The following is a 19,462-nucleotide window of genomic DNA, read 5'->3' on the forward strand; positions in this document are numbered from 1 at the left end:
GGGGTTTAAGAGAAGGAGAGATGATGTCTAAACAGGAAAGCGGCCAAGATTTGTGACGGCAAAGGGTATTTGCATTGGGTCTAAAGGGAAAAAAGGGGGAATCTGATAGCTGATATAGAGAAGCAGAAAGACTCTAGAGGGGGCATGGGGTGGGCAGCAAAGGCACCAGAAGGCAGGGAAGTGGGGGTGTGAGGAGTATACGGGGCATATAAAGGCATGCAAAGTTGTGAAGTGGGGGACAGGCAGGCCCAAGGGACAAAGAACTTTGTAATGATTTGCTTTATGTATCAACTTGGCTAAGCTACAGAATCAATATTTAATCAAACACTGATCTATGCATCTCTGAGGTGTTTTGTAGATGTAGTTAACATCTACAGTCAGTTGGCTTTAAGTAAAGGACACTACCCCCAATAGTGTGAGTTGGGCCTCATCTAAGCAGTCAAAGGCTTTAAGAGCAAGAACAGGTTTCCAGAATATCCTGCCTCAAAGCTGCTGCATTAACACCTACCTGAGTTTCCAGCCTTCTATTTCAGTCTTATGACTGTATTATCAATCTAGCCTGGGTATCTAGCCTGCCGGCCAGCCCTACAAACTTTGGATTTGCCAGTTCCCAAAATCATGTGAGTTAATTCCTTAAAAAAAAAAGAAAAAAAAAAAAAAAACCACTCCAGATATATAAATATATGCTGTTGTTCAATCTCTAAGTCATGTCTGACTCTTTGTGACCCCATGGACTGCAGCATGCCAGGCTTCCCTGTTCTTCACTATGGATTCATACATATATATCCTATTATTTCTGACTAAACACCAAATATTTATGCTAAAAAGCACAGACCTTACTCAGGCAGCAGTGATGTATTGTCATTAGTACTACAGGTAATGCTGCCACTCCAATTGCTCCCTGTCTTATGACAGAGGGAGAATGTAAAGTATACTAAATGTGCTCCTCCCATAGGGGACACTACAATGACACGGAGTTTTCCATATTCCAAGACATTTAAGTAACAGCACTGGGGATAGCTTCCAGATACAGAAAACAAAACTTGTCACTAAAAAGCTTCTAAAATGAATTTCCCCTCCCCTAGTATCAAGTAGTGTTGTGATGATAACCAGAATCCCCAAACACAGCTCCATTACACTGAAAATATTCAAGTGTAATTATGTTTGAAAACACAACAGATTTGTTTCTGTATTTTCAATAAAAAATGTCATCCAAATAGATTTTTATCATCTCTATTTTCTATAGCTACTTTGAAGTTTTATGGTGCCTTTTTACTGAAGGGTTCAAAATGTGCTACTGAAATTATAATATTAAATTGTCATTCAGCTGAGTTAACTTCAATGAGCATTTATCAGTATCATATCGGGTGCTGTGAGAAGCACAGAGAAACATAATAACATCTCAGCTATATACAATGCTGGAGAAAAACCCATTCTAGATAGCTAGGTGGGTCTATTAGTTTCACAAATATTTGTTGAATGCTTACTATGTGACAGGCACTCTACTAGATTTGAGATAAAGAGATGAATCAAATTTGGTTATTGCCATCACTTATTTATAGTACACAAGAAGAGCAGATTAACAAAAAGTACTCAAATTTGCTAGATGCTCTTCACTGATATTTTATTTGGGAACGTAAAAAAGTCTTTATTTTGATAGATACAAAAATCCTCAACAAAATATTAGCATACTGAATCCAACATTACATAGGGATCATACACCATAATCCAGTTGAATTCATTTCAGGGTTGCAAGGATGGTTTAGTATATGCAAATCAATCAGTGTGATACTCCTCATCAACAAAAGGATAGACAAAAAACACAGGATTGTCTCAACAGACCCAGAAAAAGCATTTGACAAAATCAACATCTATTCACGATAAAATCTCTCACCAAAGTGGGTATAGAGGAAACATATTTCAACATAATGAAAGCCATTTATAACAAACCCACAACCAACATAATACTCAAAGGTGAAAAGCTGAAAGCCTTCCTGCTAAATTTAGGAACAAGACAAGAATGCCCACTCTTACCACTTCTGTTCAACACAGTATTAGAAGTCCTAGTCATAGTGATAAGACAAAAAGAAAGAAAGAAAGAAAAGGTATACAAATCAGAAGGGAAGAGGTAATACTGTCACTATTTGCAGATGACAGGATACCATAGAGAGAGAACTCTGAAGTAGCCACACAAAAGTTGTTAGAGTAATGGAGTTCAGCAAGGTTGCAGGATACAAGATTAATATACAGGAATCTGTTAGACTTCTTTACACTAAAAATAAAAACTCAGAAATAGAAAGTTTAAAAAATCCTGTTTAAAACCACATCAAAAAATAAAATACTCAGAAACAAATTTAACCAAGGTGATGAAAGGCCAATATGCTGAAAACTATAAAACACTGATAAAGGAAAATGAACATGATTCAAAGAAACAAAAGAAATCCCGTGCTCTTGGACTGAAAGAACTAATATTATGAAAATGACCACACTACCCAAAGCTATATACGGATTTAATGCTTAGTCGCTAATCTGTGCCTGACTCTGTGACCCCACGGACTGTAGCCTGCTAGGCTTCTCTGTCCATGGGATTCTCCAGGCAAGAATACCGGGGTGGGTTGCCATTTCCTTCTCCAGGGGATCTTCCCAACGCAGGGATTGAGCCCAGGTCTCCTACATTGCAGGCGGATTCTTTACTATCTGAGCCACCAGTCTGTGCCTGACTCTGTGACCCCACGGACTGTAGCCTGCTAGGCTCCTCTGTCCATGGGATTCTCCAGGCAAGAATACCGGGGTGGGTTGCCATTTCCTTCTCCAGGGGATCTTCCCAACGCAGGGATTGAGCCCAGGTCTCCTACATTGCAGGCGGATTCTTTACTATCTGAGCCACCAGGGATCAATGCAATCCCTATCAAATTGTCCACAGAACTAGAACAAACAATCCTAAAATTTATATGGAACCAAAAAAGATCCAGAATTGTCAAAGAAATCCTGAGGAAAAGGACAAAACTGGAGACATAATCCTTCCAGACATCAGTCAACACAACAAAACTACAGTAATCAACACAGCTGGTATTGGCACAAAAACAGACATATGGATCAATGGAACAGAATAGAGAGCCCAGAAATAAACCTACACACCTATGGTCAATTAATGTTTAACAAAGGAAGCATGAATATACAATGGAGAAAAGACAGTCTGTTCAGAAAGTGCTGCTGGGAAAGTTGGACAGCCTCATGTAAATCAATGAAGTTAGAACACATCCTCATATCACATACAAAAATAAACTCAAAATGGGTTAACAACCTAAATACCAGACACGATATCATAAAACTCCTAGAAAAGGAACATAGGCAAAATATTACTGGCCATAAATCACAGTAATATTTTCTTAGGTCAGTCTCCTGAGGCAAAAGAAATAAAAGCAAAAATAGACAAATGGGACCTAATTAAACTTAAAATCTTTTGAAGATCAAAGGAAACAATCAACAAATCAAAAAGACAACATATGGAATGGGAGAAAATATATGTAAATCCCAACAAGGGAATAATATCTAAAATATCAAATAGTTCACACAACTCAATATAAAAAAAAATGCAATCAACGAATGGGTAGACGTAAATAGATGTTTCTCCAAAGACATACAGGTGGCCAATAGGTACATGAAAAGATGTTTGACAACACTACTTATTAATATTAGAGGAATGCAAATCAAAACGGCAGTGAGATATCACCTCATACTAGTCAGAATGGCTGTCATCAATAAGTCTACAAATAAAAAATGTTGGAGAGGGTGTGGAAAAAAAGAAACCTTCCTACACTGTTGGTGGCAATGTAAGTTGTTGCAATCACTGTGGAAAACAGTATGGAGTTTCCTTAAAAAACTAAATATAGAGTTATCACAGCAATTCCACTCCTGGGCATATAGCTGGAAAAGATGAAAACTCCAATTAAAGAAGATGCATGCATCCTCATAGAAGCACTATTTACAATAGCCAAGACATGGGAAAAACCCCAAGGACCCCGCTACAGATGATTGACTTAAGAAGATGTTGGATTACATGTGTGTACACACACACACACACACACACACACACACACACACACACACACACACACGTATACATACAATGAAATATTACTCAGCCACCAAAAGAATGAAATACTGACATTTGCGGCAACATGAGGGACCTAGAGAATATTATACTTAGTGTCAAACAGAGAAAGACAAACATTATATGATATCACTCTTATGTGAAATCTAAAAAAATAATACAAATGAATCTATATACAAAACAGAGACAGATTTACAAAAATAGAAATAAAAACTTATGGTTACCAAAGGGGAGAAAGGGATGGGGCAAGGGATAAATTATGAGATTAAAGATACAAACTACTATACATAAATAGATAAGCAACAAGGACTGTAAAGTACAGGGAAATGTATTTGGTATCTTGTAATAATCTATAATGGAAAACAATCTGGAAAAAATACATAAAACTGAATCACTTTGCTGTACTCTTTAACACAATATTATATATTACCTATACTGCAATTTTTTAAAAAAGAGAACTAGTACCCAGTTTTCAACAAAAACATTGTCTTCCAAATCCCACTGACTGTATAAAATAAAGACTATTTTAATGTTTTTAAAAAGTCTTTATAGTGAGAGTGACACTTGAGTTGAGTCTTTTTTTTTTTTGAGTTGAGTCTTAAACCACGAGTAGGTGTTTGGTAACTGCACTAGACTGAAGTAGGGATACAGCAGGGATGAACAAAAGGCATAGTCATTGTGGGAGTGGGAGTGGGAACTTTATGGATAAAGTCATGAAGTAAGAAGGGCTTTAATTTCTGGGAAAGTGAATGGCTAATTGAGATTGTGTTACAGACTTAACATAGTGCCTGGAAGAGAATAACTTATTATCATTCGTTCAGCATAGATGATGCTTACAGCATGAGAGAAGTAGTGACAAGAGATGAATGAGGCTGGAGAGGTTAAGCAAGTTTCCCATTAGGAAGAGTAATGAACCAAGCTAAAGAGACTAAATTTCAACATGCAGGCAATGAGGAATCACTTCAGTTCCAGCTACTTTGGCTTTTTGTTTCTGGAAAAAACAGTCAAAATCCAGTGTATCTTCCTGTCCTCTTTGCCTATAAATCCTTTGACCCCAAAACACCCAACAAAGAAAAGTCCAGGACCGGATGACTTCACTGTTACATTCTCCTAAACATTTAAGTGTTTATACAAATTCTTATTAAGCCCTTCCAAAAAAATAAAATAAAAGAGGAAAACACTTTACAACTCATTCTGTGAAGCTAGTAATCCTACTTTCAAAACCACTCAAAGGTATCACCAGAAAAGTAAATTATATTCCCTTATAAATATAGATGCAAAAATTCTTAACAACATACTAGAAAACTGAATTCAGCAACATATAAGAAGTGTGAGCATAAAACTGGAATTTAACTCACGAATCCAAGGTTGGTTTAATATATAAAAATCAATTAGTATACAATATTCATAAGGTGAAGGATAAAAATCAAGCAGTCATCTCAAAAAAGACAGTAAAAGCATATGACAAATTCCAAAATAATTTCACAGTACAAACACTCAGCAAACTAGGAATAGGAGGAAACTGCCTTAATTTATGAAAACCCCACAGCTATCTTCATATTTAACAGTGAGAAACTAAAGGATTTCCCCTTATAATCAGAAACAATAAAAGATGTCTGCTCTTACCACTTCTGTTCAACATTGTATTGGGGGTTTTAGTCAGTACAATAAGGCAAGAAAAAGAAATAAAAGTCACCATGATTGGAAAGAAAGAAGTAGAAATATCTCTATTTGGGGATAAAAATAGAAAATCTTAGGGAATTTGCTAGAAAACTATTAAAGCTAATAAATGAGTTCAGTCAGGTTTCAGAATACAAGAAGAATATACGAAAATCAATTTCTATACACTAGCAATAAACAATCAGAAAATCAAATTAAGAGAACAATTTCATTTACAATGACATCACAAAGAATAAAATATTTAGGAATAAATTTGATCAAGTGATATGGTCTGAATGTTTGCATCCTCCCAAAACTCATACATTGACATCCTAAGCCTCACACATGATGGTGCTACTAAATGGGCCCTTTAGAAGATGCTTACAGCATGAGAGTGAAGCTCTTACGAATGGGATCAGTGCCACATGAAAAAGATTCCTGTGAGACCTCTACCCTCTACTACCGTTGAGAACACAGTGGGAAGATGCTGGCTATGAACAAGGACATGGGCCCTCACAAGAAAGCAACCATGCTGGTACGCTGATCTTAGACGTCCCAGCCTCCAGAACTGTCAGCAGTACATTTCTGTTGTTTATACGGCACCCTGCTGGTGGTGGGTTTTCTAGGTAGCTCAGTGGTAAAGAATCTGCCTGCCAAGCAGGAGACATGGGTTCAATTCCTGGGTCGGGAGGATTCCCCAGAGAAGGAAAGGACACCCCACTCCAGTATTCTTGCCTGGGAAATCCCATGGACAGAGGAGTCTGGCAGACTACTCCATGGGGTTGCCAAAGAGTTGGACATGACACAGAGCCGGATCAGCAGCAAACATCAGCAGTTGGTGATATTTTGTTACAGTATCCTTAACAGACTAGCACACCTAGGAAATGTAAGACTTGTATACTGAAAACTATGAAATGTTACTTAAAAAATTAGAGAATTAAATAAATAGAAAGACATGCCAAGTTTACTGATTGGAAAACTGAACATTGTTAACATGACAATACTCCCTAAAGTGATATACAAATTCAATGACATCTCCATCAAAATCCCAAAGGCTTCTTTCTTTACATAAACAGAAAAACTGATTCTAAAATTCATATAAAATTACAAGAGATTTCACATTGTCAAAAACAACTTTGAAAAACAAAGGTGGAGGATTCACACTTCCAATTTCAAAACTTAACTTGTATGATACCACTTACATGTGGAATATAAAAAATGATCAAATAAACTTACAAAACAGAAATAGACTCAAAGACATATGAAACAAACATGGCTAGCAAAAAGAAAGGGGGGATAAATTGGGAGTTTGGGTTCAAAATACACATACTCCTATATATAAAATAGATAGTCAACAAGGACTTACTGTATAGCTCAAGGAGCCATACTCAATATCTTGTAATAACCTATAAAGGAAACTGTGTAGATAAATATATAGGATGGAATTATTTTGCTGTATACCTGAAGCAAACACAACATTGTAAATCAACTACATTTCAATAAAAATTAAAAACAAAACAAAAATTTTAAATCTAATAGGATCAGGGACGAAGCTAACTTCTTATATGCTGTATACTGACAAAACAAATGTATAGAATAAATTGTGTTAAATGTCATGAAAGGAAAACTTAACTTGTAATCAAGACAGTATGGTATTACCATAAGGACAGACATAGATAAGTGGAATATAATTGAGAATACAGAAATAAATTCATCCATCTGTGGTTAACTGATTTTCTACAAGGATATCAAGATAGTTCAACGGGGGAAAGAATAGTCTTTTCAGCAAAAGGTGCTAAGAAAACCAGTTGCCCCCATTTAAATTAGTAAGGTTGGACCCCTACGTACCACCTATTCAATAATTAACTCAAAATGTGTCATAGACCCAAATATAAAACCAAAAACTTAAAATTTTCCAAACAAAACACTGTTTTATTGTTTTCATGACCTCAGTTTCAGCAATTGTGTCTTAGATATGATACCAAAGTCATAAGTGATAAAAGATAAAAATAGAAATTTGACCACACCAAAATTAATGTGTACAAATGATACCATCAAGAAAGTGAAAAGACAAATAGAATGGGAAAAAATATTTTCAAATCTTATAACTGATAACTGCATATATCTGTGTCAAATAAAGAACTCAATTAATTAATAAAAACATTTTAAAAGACAGTTTGCAAAAAATTATATAGAAATGTTCATGAGCACATAAAAGATATAGTCATTATTAAAGAGAGACACATATGAAAACACAATTATATACTATCTACTCCCACTAGGATAGCTAAATAATAATGAATGGCAATAACAAGTGTTGGTGAGGATGTAAAGATATTAGAACCCTCATTCACTTCTGGTGGGATTATAAAATGGCTCAGCCATTTTAGAAATGTTTGGCAATTTCTCAAAAAATTATTGTAAGACCTAGCAATCCCCTTCCTCAGTTCAGTTCAGTTGCTCAGTCATGTCCGACTCTTTGCAACACCACGAATCGCAGCAGAGCCAAAAATTATAAACAACCTATCTATTGCTAAGCAGATAAACAAAAAGTGGTATATCCATATAATGGAATATTATTCAATGATAAAAAGAAATGACATGTCAATGCATGCTACAACATGAATATATCTGAAAATATATTAAGTGAACGATGTTAGTCACAAAAGACCACATGTATTGTGCCATTTATTAATACATGAAATGTCTAGAGTAGGCAAATCCATAGAGGTAGACAGCTAATTAGTGATTGCCTAGAGCTGAAGAGAGGGAGACTGGAGAGTGAATGCTAATAGAAAATAAATGCTAACACAGGGTGCATTTTTGGGGATGGAATATTTTAAACTTAGATTTTGGTGATTATTGCATAGCTATGTGAATATACTAAAAATGATTTAATTGCATGCTTTATAAGGATACATTTATGGCATGTGAGTTATACATCAAATAAAGATGCTAAAACAAAAATGTGCTGATGTCAGATATGGAAGTTACTATTGGGAGGTAGAATTGCTATAGAAAGCTTAAGGAAGAAGGGGATTTCAGCAACCTTGAAAATAGATAGGATTTAGACACAAGGAAGTAGCTCATAGAAAATTCCACGAAAGCTGGTACAAATTTTTACATTTGAGTGAATGCATTCCTTTAATGATACAGATAAGATCGCCATCTCAGAAAGAGGAGAAAACATATTCTCATTTTCTATTGTCTTTCTGCAAAATTTAGTCTAATTATATTGGTAGAGTGCAAATAATTATAGCCTCAAATGACAGAGTAATAAAAGTTATTAGATACCCATCAGGACAGAGCTCCTACTGCATGTCAGACTTTTTTATTCTAGTTTTTCTTCCTGGGTGATTTAAAACAGTTCTGAGTGGAATGTCGAGAAGCAGAATAAAGTAGGTAAGAAGTAAGTAAAAAATATCCGCCTGGAAGCACTCTATTATTGCCATCTATAATTTGTTCATTCTATCCTGAAGTTTGACTGAATCCAACATGACAAGAAGATTTAACAGATTTAGAAAAAAGCTTTTACTCTAAACCAGATATTTGAACCAGAAAAGACAATGCAATTTATGCGGACCTTGAAATTGTGTGGTTATTGAGAGGAGAGCGTGAGTGCAGGCGAGTGGAAGGTAACTAGGGCCATGGACGGTGCATTGCTGGTGCACCAGGGGGCACGGGTTCACATTCCCTCCCCCAGTTCTGCAATGAACTAACACTATCTTGAGCAAGTTGACTCTCAACCTCCAATCCATTATCTGAAAAGCAGCAGCATTTCCTAACTTATAGTGCTATAAGGAGGGTTAGAAACAAATGTTAATTAGCTCAATAAATCTTTATTGAGAATTTACTTTGAACAATGACATAATGAATTTACAATGGTCTTTGACTTAAAGAAGCTTAGTCTAGTGTCAGAGAACTTTGTAAAGTATAATATACTGACCAAACTTAGATGTTATTCTTGTTTTTTCTTCCACATGAATTATTCCTTCCCACACAAATTGGCTCACTTGGGCTTCAGAGCCTGTCCACCTATGTCAGGACTATTGGCTGGTTCATTAATGCAGCCTGGAAAGCACAGACTCACAAATCAAAAAAGGTTGAATTTCCAGACCCTGAAGTTGCCCACAGCAACTCAACAGAGAAGTCATCCTTTGTGTTTACCCATCATCTTTACTGTGCAATGGGTATAAGAAAGTACAGGATTTTAAATACGGTGAGTTTTTCTGGGGCATTCATTTGCCTCTATGGTAAAAAATTTAACACTTAGAATAGGGTCAAAATTTAGATGAAACTTTAATATATAACCCTGAGTCTTTGGGGAAAGCAAGCAGACTCCCAAAATGTATGATGCTAAGGTGGGCGGATTTCAAGTATCTTAGCTCAAAGCTGTGAGGTTTGACTGTGTGGATTATTTATTGCACAGTGTCAAGGTCACCGTCCAAGTAGACTCTGATTCAAACACTGCCCCCTGGAGTTATGCAACAGTGGTAATTATTCAGCTGTTCATCTAGATGACAGTCTTAGTAGACAAGTCCCTAAAAGTCATGCTACCTAGGATATGGCCTTCTCCTAAGTTTTGTTCAGGATGAGTGGTTTTAATATATTCTTATTATTGTGTTGTCAACAACAACAAAAAAAGGATAAGAATATCTAACAGCAGGTTTCAGGAAGTCACTTCTGGAAATGAGTAGGGGGATGGACGGGTTGGCCTGTCAAATGTTTTTCTATCCTTACTAATTTTTGTGAAATGAAACAAAATTGCAGTCATACATCAGTGACACCATTTTCAAAACACACACTCACAAAATCTTAATAACAGCAGGGATCATCACTCAATGTCAGAGAGCTGCTACTATCCCTCTGTGGAGATAATTAGGAGGAAAACAATATCTGTCCCAAAAAGCACAACAACCCACTGTGGGAAGCAAAGGAGCAATGAAACAGCTGGAAAGGCACCTTCTTCATTTTATCTTATCCCACATTTCTTAAAGGGCAAGCAATTAAAAGCCATAAAAGCATTTGCAGAAATCATTTACCATCAAATGAAGACCACAAGATTGTTACTTAAACAAAAAGCTTGAAAATGACTTTCAGAAATCCCTGAGACTCAAGATCTCGAAACACTCTGCATGCATCATACAAAGAGGGATAATGAGGTGCCCTTCCTTCCATCAAAGACCCACGTTTTGACTTTTTCAGTATATGAGGACTAACAGAACCTCAAGTTACATACGTGAGTGCTCTCCTCCACCTATTTATAGTAAGGTTCACAAATATCTGGGCAGAGAAATAATAGTCTTACTCATTGTTGCAGTAGCCTCGCTAAAACTGCTTGAGTTACACTATTCACAGGATTCTCTTGGGCTCTGATACCATCAAAGCTGTTAGGCTTCCTACTAAGTAACATGCATGCACCTTCTGCAGTTCTGCTAGGTGCTTGCTCTGGAAACTGCTACCTGCTTGCTTCCTTTTGCATGCACAGGTTCCCAGGAGCATGAGGACAAGCAACATGCCACTCTGTCTCCTCATCACTTAACACAGGTTCACGTACATAACAGGTGGCCAATAATGTTTTCTGAATGTCTTGAAAGTTATGTATTAATATTCAAACTAAATGTTTATTTTAAGAGCTAGCAGTGGATTTCTTTTTGTGTATTTGAGTATTATCAGGCACTTTCCAGGTGGCTCAGCAGTAAAGAATCAGTCTGCCAATGCAGGAGATGGGGGTTCAATCTCTGAGTCAGGAATATCCCTAGAGAAAGAAATGGCAAACTACTCCACTATTCTTGCCTGGGAAATCCCACGGACAGTGGAGCCTGGCGGGTTATAATCCATGGGGTTGCAAAAGAGTTGACAAGAGTTGGCAACTAAACAACAGAATATTATCAGGGCATAAAGAGGTTCTATGACACACACTAGTCCATTTTACTGCCTTAAGAAGTTAGATGTTTGATGGGGTGCAGTGGTTTGAAAAAGTGGAGATTAGTGTGTTTAGAATTTTATCAAAGCAGTGTAGCCATCCATAACTGTCCAGGGGTGGCATTTACATGTCTTCTAAGGCGTTCTGTCTTCAGCTACTTAATTCGTTTTCCTTTAGAAAGATGCTAACTGTGTGTTTCCTTAACTCAAGATCACTAGTAATAAAACATGAAGGCCCCTTTTCTTCTGTGGTACTAATGTATCAGTAACCAATTTAAGCTTCAAATTGTTAATGCAGCTGAAAGAGAATAATTTATTCTATGTTAGAATTTCAGAAATTTTTCAGGTCCCATTTTCAAGTCCAGACTTATGATTAAATTTTTAATATTGATTTATTGTATTTATTTGGCTGCATCAGGTCTTAGTTGTGGCATGTGGGATCTTCATTGCCTCATGCAGGAGCTTTCTTTGAGGTGCACAGAATCTCTAGCTCTGGTATGTGGGCTTCAGTAGTTGTGGTGCATGGGGTTAGTTACTCCAAGGCATGTGGGATCTTAGTTCCCTGACCAGGGATCCAACCCATGTCCCATGCATTGCAAGGTGAGTTCTTAACCACTGGAAAACCAGAGAAGTCCCTGTGATTAAATTTGATACTTATTTTCACTGGATCATGTGCTTCCTGAGGAGCCACATGATAACTGTTTTTGTATCCCTGGAACCTAGCACGATGCCTGACATATAGCAAGTGCACCATACATATTTATTTAAATGATGAATGGATGGATGTTCTAAGAATGCATGATAGTTCAACAGGAAAGAAAAGAGGAACTGGAACTTCTGCTAAGTACTGATTTAAGATCAGGAAAGTTTACTTTTCTCCATCCTCACAGAATTTTTTCTGTTGAAATAGTGTTGACATACAATATTATGTTAGTTTCAGGTATGCTCCATACAGACTTGACATTTGCATACATTATGAAATGATCAATATGATAAGTCTAGTAACAATCCATCCCATACAAAGTTATTATGATATTCCTTATGCTGTATGTTACATCCCCTGGGCTTTATTTATTTTATAACTGAAAGCTTGTATCCCTTAATCCTTTTCAACTATTTTGTCCACCCCCCCAACAACTCTCCCCTCAGTGAAGCACCGGTTTCTTCTCTGAATCTATGAGTCTATTTTTGTTTTGTTTTGTTTGTTTATCTGTTCACTTTGTTCCCTAGATCCACATAAAAATGAGATTATACACTTTTTATCTTTGACCTATTTCGCTTAGCATAATCCGTTCTAGATCCATCTATGTTGTCACAAATGGCACAATTTCACTTTTAAGGCTAAGTAACATAACATTGTGTGTGTGTGTATATATATTGTGTGTATATATATTCCATATTTTCTCTATCTGTTCAGATATCAATGGACACTTAGTTTGCTTCCAATGGACACTTAGGTTGCTTCCAAATACTGTGCAATGAACAATGGGGTGGATATCTTTTCAAATTAATGTTTTTGTTCTCCCCGGGTAAAAACTCAGAAGTTTTCTGGTCTTGCATGTGATCTACCCAGGAAAATGTTACACTCACGTGCATTTGAAAAGAAGCTTATTCTGCTGTTTTGGATGAAACAGTCTGTATATCTATTAATTTAATCTGGGCTGATGTGTCATTTAAGGCTAGTGTTTTCTTATTGATGTTCTGCCTAAATGATCTGTCCATTGACATAAGTGGAATGCTAAAGTTTCATACTGTTATTGGGTCAGTTTCTTCCTTTGTATCTTCTAATAGCTGCTTCATTTATTTAGGAGCTCCTATAATGGGTATATATATTTTTTTTTAATTGCTATATCCTGTTGTTGGAGTGATCTTTTTTTTTTTATTTTATTTTTATTAGCTGGAGGCCAATCACTTCACAATACTGTAATGGTTTTTGTCATACATTGACATGAATCAGCCATAGATTTACATGTGCTCCCCTTCCCGATCCCCCCTCCTGCCTCCCTCTCCACTCGATTCCTCTGGGTCTTCCCAGTGCACCAAGCCCGAGCACTTGTCTCGTGCATCCAACCTGGGCTGGTGATCTGTTTCACCATAGATAATATACATGTTTTGATGCTGTTCTCTCGAAACATCCCACCCTCGTCTTCTCCCACAGACTTCTCCAAAAGTCTGTTCTGTACATCTGTGTCTCTTTTTCTGTTTTGCATACAGGGTTATCATTACCATCTTTCTAAATTCCATATATATGTGTTAGTATACTGTAATGTTCTTTATCTTTCTGGCTTACTTCACTCTGTATAATGGGCTCCAGTTTCATCCATCTCATTAGAACTGATTCAAATGAATTCTTTTTAACGGCTGAGTAATATTCCATGGTGTATATGTACCACAGCTTCCTTATCCATTCATCTGCTGATGAGTATCTAGGTTGCTTCCATGTCCTGGCTATTATAAACAGTGCTGCGATGAACATTGGGGTGCACGTGTCTCTTTCAGATCTGGTTTCCTCGGTGTGTATGCCCAGAAGTGATATTGTTGGGTCATATGGCAGTTCTATTTCCAGTTTTTTAAGAAATCTCCACACTGTTTTCCATAGTGGCTGTACTAGTTTGCATTCCCACCAACAGTGTAAGAGGGTTCCCTTTTCTCCACACCCTCTCCAGCATTTATTGCTTGTAGACTTTTGGATAGCAGCCGTCCTGACTGGCGTGTAATGGTACCTCGTTGTGGTTTTGATTTGCATTTCTCTGATAATGAGTGATGTTGAGCATCTTTTCATGTGTTTGTTAGCCATCTGTATGTCTTCTTTGGAGAAAAAAAATATGGAACACTTTATGAATTTGTGTGTCATCCTTGTGCAGGGGCCATGCTAATCTTCTCTGTATTGTTCCAATTTTAGTATATGTGCTGCCGAAGCGAGCACTGGAGTGATCTTTTTTCAATCATGTTATGTCCTTCTTTGTCTCTTATTACAGCATTTGCTTTAAAGTCAATTTTGTCTGATATAAGTATTGCTACTCAAGATTTCTTTTTGCTTCCATTTGTGTGGAATACTTTTCCAAGTTCTCTCACTTTCAGTCTGTGTGCATCTTTACATCCGAAATAAGTTGCCTACAGGCAGCATATATATGGTTCTTGTGTTTTTGTTTTTGTTTTATCCAACCACTCTAGATCGTTTGATTGGATCATTTAGTTCATTTATATTTAAAGAAATTATTGATAGGTATGTGCTTATTGCCATTTTGTACACTGTTTTCTGGCTGTTTTCATACTTTTTCATTTCTTTCTTCTTTTGCTCTCTTCTCTTATGATTTGATGACTATTTTTAGTGTTATGTTTAGATTCCTTTTCCTTTTTTTTTTTTGGTAGGTGTATCTATCATAGGTTTTTGGTTTGTGTTCAGAATAAGGTTCATGTATAAATACATGTAATTATTTTAAGCTGGTGATCACTTAACTTCATTCTAACAACTTTACATTTTCAAATTAGTTCTGCCCCTTTCTCCCTTCTTCTGGGACTCATAATGTGAAAGTTAGTACACTTGATTTTGTTCCAGAAGTCTGTTAAACTATCATGTTTTTAATTCTTTTTTTCTGGTTAGCTTAAATGATTATACTACTCTGTATTCGATTCTTGATCCATTCCTTTGTATCATCAAATCAGCTGTTGATTCTTTCTAGTTTTTTTTCAGTTATTGTTTTCTTCAGCTCCATTTAATTATTCTTTACATTTGCTAACTGCTGAAACTCTCATTTTCACTGTGTTCCTCCATCCTTCTCTTGAGCTCAATGAGCACCTTTACAATCATTACCTTGAACTCTTTATCCAGTAGATTTCTTACCTCTAAATTTTGGTTCTTTTTCTGAGCTTTTGTCTTATTTCTTCATTTGGAATGTATTCCTCTGTCTATCATGTTGTCCACTACCTTGTGTTTATTTCTTTGTGTCAGGTAGGTTGATTACATTTCCTGATCTAGGAGAAGAGACCTTATATAGAAGATATCCAATCAGATTCAACAGCACAATCCCCTACAGTCATCAGAGCTATATGTTCTAGGAGTACTTTCTGTGTGGGCTCCATTCGCCCTTCTGTTGTGGCAGGCTGACTGCTATGGACATGCTGGTTGGTGGGATTGGCCCGCTGCCCAACTAGCTGGAAAGCCGCGCTTCATGTGGTGCCTGCTGACCCGCTGGATGGCACAGTAGGCTCTCCATGTCACTGGCTACATGGCCTTGGGGTGGGGAGTGCAGAGTTGTTGTCAACCACTGGTGGGTGGCCTGTCTGCATGGGCATGGGGTTGGGATGCTCAGGGCTGGTGCTGGCCTGCTTCCACCCTCACAATTCTTGGGGCTTGCAATTTCCTGCTAGAATTGCTCTTACTTTTTTTTTTTCAATTATTGTTGCTTTCCCCTACAAGCCATCTCTATCAATCAGGACTGAACTTAGCTGCATTAGTAGGAACCTAGCCACAGGGGATTAAACAAATTAGTTTATTTTTCTTCCATAACAAGGGGTCCAGGGTAGGTAAACAAGAGCTATCGCCTGAAAACCAGGCTCCTTCCTGTTCTATGATCCTCAGTGTAAGACTTTTGCCACCCTAGTTATGAAATAGCTATTCATCTCTGTGAGATGGGTGGAAAGGAATGCCAGGTCAATATGAAAAATACAGATGTCTGCTGTGTCCCCTCTTAAAAATATCCTGAGAAACTTTTGCTTATATCTTAATGGTCCAAACTAAGTTACATATCCATCCCTGGATACAAGGGAGTTTTGAGAAGGTAAGGTATTTTATGCAGAACTTTGCCTCCTAAATTAGAATTAGGTCCCTATTAATAAGGAGAAAAAAGGGGATGGATGCAAGTCGGATACCTAGCAGTATCTTCTATACTACCATCTATCTTAGAAGCACCCTGGCTGGCAGAGTGTCAAGGGTCTTCTGACTACATTGCCCTGTTCCAATTCACCATTGTCGTTAGTCTCATTATCCTATCTCACTTCTTAATGTTTTGACCATGCACAGAATGTTACCTTGGATTCCAGATCTAACGCTGGATCTGGACCTATTATTGCCACTATTTCCTTCTCGCCCATTGATAGCCTCCGTATTTGTCAAGGCGCTACTCAAATGTTTTTTACTCAGTGAAGCCTTCTTACTTCTCCTGATGAGAATTAATCAACATTTTAGTGTACTAATGGGTTAGACTGTATTAGGTATAATTAGTTATAGATGGGTCACTTTTCCTCATTGGAAAGCAAAATCTTGAAGATAAGGGCTATGTCTTATATTCTATTGCAGCTCAGTTTCTGGCAAAATAGTAGCTCCTCAAAAGTATGTTTTATACTAATGTGAAAAAAAGATGTCCTTTTCATCAGAGGGGACTGGAATGCAAAAGTAGGGAGTCAAGAGGTACCTGGAGTAATGGGCAAGTTTGGCCTTGGAGTACAAAATGAAGCATGGCAAAGGTCAACAGAGTTTTGCCAAGAGAAAGCACTGGTCAGAGCAAACACCCTCCAAGAGACAACTCTACACATGGACATCATCAGATGGTCAATGATGAAATCAAACTGATTACATTCTTTGCAGCTGATGATGGAGACGCTCTATGAAGTCTGCAAAAACAAGACAGGGAGCTGATTGTGGCTCAAATCATGAACTCATTATTGCAAAATTCAGACTTAAATGGAAAAAAGTAGGGAAAACCACTAGGCCATTCTGGTATGCCCTAAATCAAATCCCTTATGATTATACAGTGGAAGTGACAAATAGATTCAAGGGATTAGATCTGATAGAAAGATTGCCTGAAGAACTATGGATGGAGGTACATAATATTGTACAGGAGGAAGTGATCAAAACCACTGCCAAGAAAAAGAAATGCAAAATGGCAGAATGGTTGCTGATGAGACCTTACAAATAGCTGAGAACAGAAGAAAAGCAAAAGGCAAAGGAAAAAATGAAAGATATACCCATCTTAATGCAGAGTTCCAAAGAACAGCAAGGAGAAATAAGAAAGCCTTCCTCAGCAATCAATGCAAAGAAACAGAGGAAAAGAATAGAATGGGAAAGACTAGAGATCTCTTCAAGAAAATGATAGATACGAAGGGAACATTTCACACAAAGATGGGTACAATAAAGGACAGAAACAGTATGGACATAACAGAAGCAGGAAATATTAAGAGGTAAGAATACACAGAAGAACTATACAAAAATAATCTTAATGACCCAGATAACATGGTGTAATCACTCACCTAGAGCTAGACATCCTGGACTGTGAAGTCAAATGGGCCTTAGGAAGCATCACTACAATCAAAGCTAGTGGAGGTGATGGAATTCCAGTTGAGCTATTTCAAATTCTAAAAGATGATGCTGTGAAAGTGCTGCATTCAATATGCCAGTAAATTTGGAAAACTCAGCAGTGGCCACAGGACTGGAAAAGGTCAGTTTTCATTCCAGTCCCAAAGAAAGACAATGCCAAAGAATGCTCAAACTACTGCACAATTATACTCATTGCACATGTTAGCAAAGTCATGCGCAAAATCCTCCAAGCTAGACTTCAACAGTACATGAACTCTGAAATTCCAAATCCTCAAGCTGGATTTAGAAAAGGCAGAGGAGCCAGAGATCAAATTGCCAACATCCACTGGATCATCAAAAAAGCGAGAAAGTTCCAGAAAAACATCTACTTCTGCATTATTGACTATGCCAAAGCCTTTGACTGTGTGGAGCACAACAAACTGTGGAAAATTCTTCAAGAGATGGGAATATCAGACTACCTGACCTGCCTCCTGAGAAATGTGTATGCAGGTCAAGAAGCAACAATTAGAACCGGACATGGAACAATGGACTGGTTCAAAATTGGGAAAGGAGTACATCAAGTCTATGTATTATCACCCTGCTTATTTAACTTATATGCAGAGTATATCATGCAAAATGCCAGGCTGGATGAAGCACAAGCTGGAATCAAGATGGCCAGGAGAAACAGCAATAACCTCAGATATGCAGATGATACCATCCATATGGCAGAAAGTGAAGAGTAACTAGAGAGCCTCTTTGTGAAGGTGAAAGAGGAGGGTGAAAAAGCTGGCTTAAAATTCAGCATTCAGAAAAACTCAGGGCATCCAGTCCCATTACTTCATGGCAAATAGGTGAGGAAACAATGGAAACAGTGACAGACTTTATTTTCTTGGACTGAAAAATCACTGCAGAAGGTGACTGTGGCCATGAAATTAAAAGATTCTTGTTCCTTGGGGAAAAAGCTATGACAAACATCTATGATGTATTAAAAAGCAGAGACATTATTTTGCCAAAAAAAGGTCCATATAATTAAAGGCATGGTTTTTCCAGTAGCCATGCATGGATGTGAGAGTTGGACCATAGAGCAGGCTGAGTATTAAAGAATTGATGCTTTCAAATTGTGGTGCTGAAGAAGATTCTTGCGAGTCCCTTGGATTGCAAAGAAATCAAAGCAGTCAATCCTAAAGGAAATCAACCCTTAATATTCATTGGAAGGACTGATGTTGAAGCTGAAGCTCCAATATTTTGGCCACCTGATGCAAAGGGCTGGCTCATTAGAAAAGACCCTGATGCTGAGAAAGCCTGAAGGCAGGAGGAGAAGGGGACAACAGAGGATGAGATGGTTGAATGGCATCACCAACTCAATGGACATAATTTTGAGCAAGCTCTGGGAGATGGGGAAGGACAGGGAAGCCTGGCATGCTGCAGGCCATGGGGTCGCAAAGACTCAGACATGACTGTTCGACTGA

General features: G+C 37.5%; 1 protein-coding gene and 1 non-coding gene across 3 annotated transcripts in view; both read right to left on the reverse strand.

Annotated features, from left to right (window-relative positions):
• PDE4B (phosphodiesterase 4B) overlaps positions 1–19,462 on the reverse strand; it is a 510,574-nt gene that overhangs the window by 231,346 nt on the left and 259,766 nt on the right. The window lies entirely within an intron of this gene.
• On the reverse strand, positions 14,518–14,624 carry LOC136156625 (U6 spliceosomal RNA). Its single transcript, XR_010661118.1, has one exon. It is a non-coding gene; the product is annotated as a U6 spliceosomal RNA (small nuclear RNA).

This window comes from Muntiacus reevesi, chromosome 1 (genome assembly GCF_963930625.1).
Source record: "Muntiacus reevesi chromosome 1, mMunRee1.1, whole genome shotgun sequence".
In the NCBI taxonomy this organism is placed as follows: Eukaryota; Metazoa; Chordata; class Mammalia; order Artiodactyla; family Cervidae; genus Muntiacus; species Muntiacus reevesi.